Raw genomic sequence first — 7,391 nt, 5'->3', positions numbered from 1 at the left:
GTTATTCTTTATATGGTGGCAGTGGTCGGAACTGGTGGCCTCTGTCTCTTGGGGACAGTATCAGAATATATGGTTTGAAAAGCATATTTAGGAGCCAGCAGGTGGCATGATGGTTGAGGTGCTGGACTCCCACATCGCTGACTGTAGTTTGAGTCCTGGACCTGGCGGCTTGCTTTTCACTTTTTCTCTCTCTCTGTCTCTGTCTGGTGAGTACATGTGCCCTGTAGCACATTTAAAACAAAATAATAATGGTAAATAATAAAATTAATATAAAAATAAATTCTATAACATTTTTATATGTGGAAAAGAGAAAAACATCTATTTGCAGAACATCATGAGTTTTTTTGTTTGTTTAATTAGGTTTTTGCCATAGGTCACATACGCTTTCCAGAGAGACAGAAAGAGAGAAAGTGAGAAATCATCCCCCTAGTGGGGATGGCCATGCTACAATCGCTTCTCCTTTCTCTAAGGATTTTGGTTACTCATGCACACGGGCGCAGCATGCGAACCACAATCTACCATGTGAGATCCAGTGCCATAACCACCAAGCCTCTTGCTGGACTCGGAACACTAAGGTTTTCAATGATTTAAAAAGGAGGGCTTTGTTAGGCCAGCAGGTGGTGTGGTGGATAAGTGCACTGGGCTCCCACATGGCCAACTATGGTTCAAATCCTGGACCTGGTGGCTTGCTTTCTCACTTTCCCTTTCTCTGTCTCTGTCTCTGTTTCTCTCTGGTCAAATTAAAATAATAATGATGATGAATAAAATTAAATAAAATAATTCTTAAAAAAGAAAGGAGGGTTTTGTGTTCTTGGAAGAGTTGAGAAAATCTGCTTTAGAAATTTCGATACTCAGGCTTTACAGATAGCAAAAATTCATAATCCAGTAGTTTAAAGAGGTGCATGGGCTGAGACAATTTTTTTTTTTTTAAGAGAGATTTTTGCTATAGGGTGGATGCGCTTGCCAGAAAGACAGAAATCATCCCCACAAGGGGGATGGCCATGCTGCAATCCCTTCTCCATTCTCCTCTTGGGATTTTGGGGATGTATGAACATATGCTCGGCATGAGTTTTGTTTTGAGAAAGGGATTTTTACTATAGGGTGTGTGTGTGCTCCCTGGAGAGACAGAGACAGAGCAACAGAAAGCAAGAAATCACCCCCCGAAGGGATGGCCACACTGCAGTCCCTTCACCTCCATTCTCCTCTTGGGATGTTGAGCACACATGGACATATATCCAGCAGAAGGTTTTTGTTTTTGTTTTTGTTTTTTTGTTTTTGAGAGGTTTTTGCTATAGGGCGTGCACACTTGCCAGAAAGGCAGGGAGAGACAGAAAGACAGAAAGCAAGAAATCGCCCTCCAGGGGAGATGGCCATACCACAATCCCTTCTCCATTCTCCTCTCAGGATCTTGGGCACGCATGCACATGCGCCCAGCGTGAGTTTAAGCCACCCGGTCTGGGACTCGAACCACTGTCTACTACATGGGAGTCCAGCGACATAGCATTACGCCAACTGCTGGTCCCCCCAGCATGAGTTTTAAGCTGCCAGGTCCAGGACTCAAACTGCAGTTGACTACGTGGGAGTCCAGCGAGGTAAGAATTATGCCATCTGCTGTTCCCGGGCTGAGACGTTTTTAAAAACTGAAGGAAAGAAAAGATAACACAAATATCTTGACAGGAAATGAAAGTATAGAGGACGCACAGGCTGTTCTCAGAAACTCATTATTAATACATCGCTGGTAGTTTTCTTGGGGTTATCAGGAGACAGTATCTTCTAGAAATGCAACAGTGGAATGGGAATTGGAACTAAAGAGGGCTTTTGGAAAGGTAGAAATAAGCTTGGGCCATCTGAAAACTCGCAGCAGGATCAGAGGTGGCTTTTGAAGATGATAAATGTAATCTTAGCATATATGTTTGTGTAGAATAAACTAATAGCTTTATAATTATGTGCAAGAGCACGTTTGTATATGACTCACATGCCTGTATGATTATGTAAAACTTGGTATGTTCTTTTAATCTAAAGCCAAGTGTACATGAAGGATTAACGTTTGTGAGAATGTGCCTTTAAAGGCATGTAGGGTAGTTCTTCCCAGACACTTGGTGTTTGATTTTTGTAACAACTGTTATGCAAGGACTGTGTGGTCTTTGTGACTTTTTTTTTTTTAATGAAAGCAAGGTAAAAATACCTTATTAATTATTTTCAGAAATTTTTGCTATAGGGTGTGTGCACTTGCCAGAGAGAGAAGGAGAGACAAAGTGAGAAATCACCTCTCAAGGAAGGATGGCCACATCACAATCCCTTCTCCCCCTTGGGATTTTGGGTATGCCCTCACATGTGCCTGACATGAGTTTTTTTTTTTTTTTTTAGAGGTTTTTGCTATAGGGTGCATGTACTCGCCAGACAGACAGAGAGAGACAGAGAGACAGCGAGAAATACCCACCTCTAGGGGGATGGCCACGCCGCAATCCCTTCTCCTCCATTCTCCTCTCAGGATCTTGGGCATGCACACGCGCCCAGCATGAGTTTTAAGCCACTGGGGTCCGGGACGCGAACTGCGGTCAACTACATGGGAGTCCAGCGACATAGCCATTACGCTAACTGCTGGTCCCAAGTTTTAAACCGCTGGGTCCAGAACTCGAACTGCGGTTGACTACATTGGAGTCTAGCAACGTATCCATTACGCCATCTGCTGGTCCTAAAACTACCTTTTTAAAAGCAGACTTTGTTTGTTTGTTATTTGTTTTAGGGTCTTGCTCTAGGACATGTGCTTTTACTGGAGATACAGACAGAGAGAAAGTGAGAAATCACCCCCACAAGGGATGACCACACCACAGTCTCTTCTCCTCCACTCTCTCAGGATTTTGGACATGCCAGCGTGGTTTTTCAAGCCACCAGGTCCACCAGTCAAATTGTAGTTGGCCATGTGGGAATACAGCACATTAACACCTGTACTGCCTAAAAGCAGACTATTTTCAAGAGCAATTTTAGGTTCGGAGCTAAATTGAGTAGAAAGACAGAGAGCTCTCTTCTGCCCCAGTCTCCACATGGCATGTCCTCCCCCATTACCAGCGCCCTACACCAGAGTGGTCCACTTGGCACCGTGTGTGAACTGTGCAGACGTGTCATCAGTGCAGTCCATAGTTTACGTCGGGGTTCCCCCTCGGTGCTGGACAGCGATAGTTCAGACGAACATACAGCGACACATGTTAGCCAGTAACATACAAGTGCTTTCCCCGCCCGAACACCGTCCATGCCCTGCCGATAACTGCCTTCTCCAGAATGTTACTGGGTTATTGGAAAAGGCATGATGTGTTTAATACGTCATGGCTTTTCCAATGTACCGTTAGAATTACACTGCATGGCCCGCTCGGGGGGCCTCTTCCACGTAGTAACATGCACTCACGCTTTCTTCATGTCTTTTTAGGGGTTTGAGAGCCCACTGCTAAATAGTGTTCCATTGCTGTTCATCCAGTCATACTGAAGGGCGTCTTGGGTGCCTCCAAGTTTTGGCAGTTATGAATAAAGACGCTGTAAGCATTTGTGTACAGGGTTTTTTTTTTTTAATATTTACTCAACTTTATTTATCTTCATTTAAACACAGAGGGTGAGAGAGACAGAGAGAGTGAGTGAGAAAGCAAGCCGTCAGGGCTGGGACTCAAACTGCAGTCAGCCATGTGGAAGTCCAGCACCCTTAACCACCACCCCACCTGGCGGTGTGCAGGTGTTTGTATGAACATAAGTACATAGCTCATTTGGGTAAGTCCCAAGAAGTATAATTGGCTCAATCATATGGTAAGAGTATTTTTGGTTTAGTGAAAAACTGTAAAACTACTTGGGAGAATTTTAGTACCATTTTTTAAAAAAGCAATCTCCACTTATTATTTTAAGTTTGCCACAGGGTATATGTGTTCACCTACGTGAAAGAGAAAGCAGGCCACCACGTCTAGGACTCGTACCTCAGCCGTGTGGGGAGTTCAGTGCCTGCACCACCATGCCACCGGCTGGCCTCAGGGCCTTTCCTGACTGAGGTAGAGAATCTGGGGTTTCGGTGATACCCGAGTTGGAAATGAGAGGTGAAGGAAAGAGCATTGCCACACAGTACAGATTTGTGGCTGGAGAAGAGACAAAGGGCCTTCGTGTAAGGGAGAGCAGAGCGATGTCCCTTGTTCACAAATAGCCAGGTCTTGGGGCCTGACTTCAGTGCTGACATACTTTTAGTTAAATCCTGAAGCACACACAGGAATACAGGCATGCTTAATCCAATCTTCGATACTGCTAAACATTGGAAGGGATCACACTCTGGGGATTTTTGAAGTCAGGAATAAATACAGACTATTGATATTTTATTTAAAAAAGACTCCAAGAGAGAAACTTCCCCTCTGCCATCTTGTTTCGTGAGATCATGGAAACTCCCATGTAAACGGCCCCTCTCAGAAAGGACATGCCAAGGAAACACGACAGACCTCGATCCAAGTGGCATTTTTTAAAAGTAACTTGTACTCCTCACTCTTAAAATAACTGACCTTTGGAGCCATGAGAAATAAAACAGGCATCTGATTTCATTAGTGTAACAATGTACTTTTGAAGATGCAAACATCTGGACCTTGTGCATTGGACAGATGTTTATGGAAAGGCTGTTAGGTGAACATACTGTCCCTGGGTACTTCTCGCGTACTAGGAAGGGATGGAATCTTTCATATAGGCTTCCCCATGTACTGTCCTGTTTAACAACCCAGCAAGGGAGTGGGGGCAGAGTCTGATCATCTTTGCTTTTTCTTGAGAAAACAGGTTCAGAGAGGTGCACTGATAATCCCAAAGCTGCATGGCTAGTGCTTAGATCTGAGCGTAGAACCTGCAGACTTCTGTCTACCTACTGTGGACTCTTCTGACTGGCTGATGTGGAAGTCCTGCTCTACTACCACCTGGGCCACCTTATGTGGGCGATTTCACCTCTCCAAGCCTGGATTTTCTTTCTAAATTATATACACATACATACACACACACACACACACACACACTTATATTTTAAAGAATTATTTATTTTAAATTCCATTTGTTCTTATTTTTTAATTTGACCAAAGAAAGAGAGAGAGAAAGGGAAAGCAAGAAAGCAAGCCTCCAGGTCCAGGACTCAAACCATGGTCAGCCATGTGGGAATCCAGTGCCTTCAACAACCATGCCACCTGCCGGCCCCTAAATTGATATATTTTTTAACATAACAATTGTTACAATGCATTTTTTCAGCCAATGAGTACCATGTGTAAGGATTAAATTGGGGTAACTGTACACCTGTCCCCTTGGACATAGTGGACATTGTGGGCTACTTTCTCCCCACTGTTCTCTAACGCTAGACATGGCTCTGTCTGACTGCCTTCCATTTCCAAACCTGGACTTTCTTCCTTTTTTTTTTTTTCTCTAATTTTCCCAGAGGGCACCAGAGAGAGAGAGAGAGAGAGGAGAGTGAGAAAGCACCTGCCACAAGGATGGTCGTGCCTCAATCCCTTCTTCATTTCTTTTCTCCGGATTTTGGGCATGTACATTCATGCTCCTAGCATGTTTTTCAAGGCACTGGGACCAGGACTCTAAACCGTTCCATTGTCCATGTGGGATCCAGCTACTTTAACCATTATTCCACCTGGCTGGCCCAAACCTGGATCTAGTAAAATTGGGGGAGGGGGGAGGGTTGAAGTCGAAATGTCTATTTCATAGGGTTGTAAGAGTTGAGAGAATGTTGTAAAAATTGAGCATTTGTTACAAAGTCTCCATTTACTTACTATAATTCTCTTTTAAAAGTCACCAACGAGTTTTTAAAAGAACCTTATGTAGGGACTAGCAGATGGTATAATGGTTATGTCGCTGGACTACCACATGGTCAACTGTGGTTCAAGTCCTGGTTCTGGAGGAGTGAAACTCGTGCAAGGTGCATGTGCATGTGTGCCCAAAATCCCAAGAGGGGAATGGAGGAGAAGGGGCTGCAGAGCGGCCAAAGCCCCTTGGTGATTTCTCACTTTCTGTCTGTCTCTCTCTCTGTCTCTCCAGCAAGTGCATGCACCCTATACTCTCTCATAAGAAAGAGAGCGAGAGAGAAAGGAAGAAAGAAAACCGAATGTAAGGAACCGTTAATGCTGCTGGTAAAAATGCCACTCTTCGCTCTTCGAGGCCAGCAAGTTAGACCCCGAAGGGCCCGCTCTGCGTTCTCCTTCCAGGACGGACCGGTGGTGGGCGATTCACTTTCCCCGGTGATTATTTCTTTGCTCCACATCATTTCCGTACTAGGACAGTTTCCACTCCTTTTACAGTGCAGAGGTTAAAAAGCAGTAGGGAAGCAGCTCGTTCATCATTTCCCAAGAGCCCTCAGCCTGACTCTGCCACCCAGCTAATATTGGCTGCTCTTGACCCTGATTTAGGTCTGCTGGGGGTGGGTGTGGGGTGCATGGGGCTCAGGGGGCTCAGGTGGGAACCAGGTGACTTGATGTTGGAAGGATGAAGAGCCCGAGAGGGGGCAAGACGCGGCAGAGAGGACAGGGGCTGGCAGGCAGGCTCCAGGCAGGGCAGAAAGCCTGGTGCGCGCTCCTCTCTCACGGTCTGTGCTTGCCCAGAATCATGGCAGGTATGTGTTCAGGAGGATCAACCCAAGGACTGCTTACCCGGGGCCAGAAAGTAGCTGCTGTTCTTCCCATTTTACCGGTAGAGAACCGAGGCACAGCGCGAAGCTGCTCGCCCTAGTCAAACAGCTGGCCCTGGCGGATCACACGGGCATCTTTCTATCCTCAGAGACCTGCCCTTGGCCTCAAGGCCAGTTTGGGCACGTCCCTTTACCATGTCCTCTCTGGATCTGAATCACGGCATTGCTCTTGTCCGGGCACCCATCTGTGACTGTTCCAGTGGAGGTTCGGGGAAATCCAGCCCTTGGAGATGTGGCTTTCTCACCTGCACAACGGGGTTATCAATAAAGACACCCCAGCCTGGTCGGAGGGAGGGCTGTTGAGTAAGACAGGCGTGTGTCTCTTGCAGAGCCTGGCCAGGGTCTTCCCAGCTCCTGGTTTGAGCCTCTGTGACCCACGTGCACCGGGGGGCTGCCTCTTTCCCGCTCTGCCCCAAGCCGAGGGGTTCCCTTCCCACTGCACAGCGATCGGGGCCCCCTCCCCCGCGGCGGCTGCGCTGGGAGGCCAGGAGGCCGGGAGGCCGAGAGGCAGCTCGGCACCATATTTAGTCAGGGGGAGCGGGCAGCCCAGGGCTGGTATGCGGCGCTGGGAATTCCTGCAAGAGGGAGCCCGCGCTTGCCCTTTTTGGGTTGTCTCCCGCCCAGCGCCCCAGTCGCCCGCAGCGCCCGGGGAAGGACGCATCAGCGCGGCTGGGGAACCTCCGGGCCGGGGCCAGGGCTCCGCGGG

This window comes from Tupaia chinensis, unplaced genomic scaffold (assembly GCF_000334495.1).
Source record: "Tupaia chinensis unplaced genomic scaffold, TupChi_1.0 Scaffold000182_1, whole genome shotgun sequence".
NCBI lineage: Eukaryota > Metazoa > Chordata > Mammalia > Scandentia > Tupaiidae > Tupaia > Tupaia belangeri.
This window is presented reverse-complemented; position numbering follows the sequence as displayed.